Genomic DNA, 2,025 nt, shown 5'->3' on the forward strand with positions numbered 1-2,025 from the left:
CCAAAAGAGTAAGTGATCTTATATATATATGTAAATGAAAGGATAATGTTGAATAATATCATTTATTCTGACTTCATAGTAAGAAAAAAATAATTAACTTAACAAAATCACTGTACAGGGGTGGACCTGAGGGATGCATCTACATTAATGTAGCCTCCATGTGCGGCTGCATTGTTAACAGAAAGTCACCACGTTATAAAGCTATATTATACATGTCATTTGAAGTAAGGAAAATATAGAAATATGCAAAAATACATTTGGTCGACATAATTATTATTATTATTATTATTATTATACGGATAAATCATGTTAAAATTATATTAGTTTAATATATGAAATAAATATTACTTTTTAAATTAGAATGGTGTAGTTTGTCGTCATCATGATCTTTAAAATCAATTGATTTGAGGTGTAAATGAGTGAGTTTGAGAGTCAAGTGTTCAAATTTGTTTGTTTGTTTCGCGGCTTGTGTTTGGCGGAAATTTTTTTCTAGCGATTTAAATTATAATAAAATTAATATTTTTAAATAAAAATTTAGAGCCAATATGAAAGAGTTATAACAAATATTGTTAATTAAATTATGTAATTAAAATGAACTGGAACGAGCTGAATAAGAATGAGCAAACGTTGGATTGTGTTTAGCTTGCTTGCTTAACTAATGAGTATCATAAACTTCTCTGGGAGTCGAACGGAAGATGTTCTCAAATGATGAGTTTTTTTAGAATTGTGTATGTGTGTGCGTGTGTATTTCTTCGATTCATGATCTGCATAGTACGATTTAAGTTGAAAAGCCATTTCTAGGTGTTCACGTTTAGTTAATTTTATTTAAAATTTTTGCTTTAAAGTAGCTCAAGGGAGTCCCATTTGCATCTAAAATAGGTGGATAATACTTATAATAACAAAATATCCATTTTTTATATTTAAAATAACAATCCGCTAAAAACGGATTCGAGGTAAAGAGAGGGCAAGTGGGAGAGAGTGAGAGACAAAGAGAGAGAGAGAGAGAGAGAGAAAGAGATGGGAGACTAGTGAGATGGAGGGTGGGAAGTAGATAGAGAGAAAGGGATAAGGAAAGAGGGAAGGAGAGAGAGATAGAGAGAAGGAGATAGGGAGAGATAGAGAGAGAGAAAGTAAGAGTGGGAGAGGAAGCGAGAGTGAGAAAAAGGAAAAAAGAGTGAGAAAAATTGAGGGGAGAGAGAGATGGAAAGAGCAGAGAGAATGAAAGAGAGGGGAATAGAGAGAAGAGATGAAAGAGAAAGAGAGAAAAGGGAGAATGAGGGAGAGGGGAACAGAGTAGAGTCATTGGATCATTAACACATTCATATTGTTTGGTACTCGTGATACAGAAACGCATTGCTCATCGCGTGCATCCTCACGACCAATGCTCATTTGAGTATCACGACCAAGAAACAGTTCACTCTCCTAGTGAGTAGAACAAGCCACCATTGAAGCAAGTAGGTAAGCATACAGACATGCAAGAAGCCCACAATATGATTGTTCGATCGAAGCATGAAAGAATCACAACAGGCGCCAAAAGGCGAAACACACAACATGTAAACAAATGCAATGATGCTTAAATGCAACAGGACACACACAAACAAGATGTACTGGTAAATTATGCTACATATAAAAAGGAATTGCGCTTGCCTGTGGACCCAGGGTGCGTGCAACAAGCAGGAACCGAATACGAGTGAGTTTACATTAAGTAAAAAAATGTCTATAATGAAGATTTACACCTTACAAGGGAGACACTCACCGAGCACACATTCAAATATAAGAAAATAGATAAAATATATCTGAGAGATGTCAAGGATATGACATACAACAAATATATGATAAATAACAAGCATATGGCATGAACATAGCGAGCATACATAAATGCTAAGTGTCAAGCATGCTAGGTTATGTGATTTGTATAAAGTGAGAATCACACACCTAAGTGGACACACGTGCCTCGTATGAATTCAATGACTATGAAGTATGCCTCATATTCAACACAACGTGAGATGCTTATGACACTCTAGA

This window comes from Phalaenopsis equestris, unplaced genomic scaffold, assembly GCF_001263595.1.
Source record: "Phalaenopsis equestris unplaced genomic scaffold, ASM126359v1 Scaffold000002, whole genome shotgun sequence".
Lineage (NCBI taxonomy): Eukaryota > Viridiplantae > Streptophyta > Magnoliopsida > Asparagales > Orchidaceae > Phalaenopsis > Phalaenopsis equestris.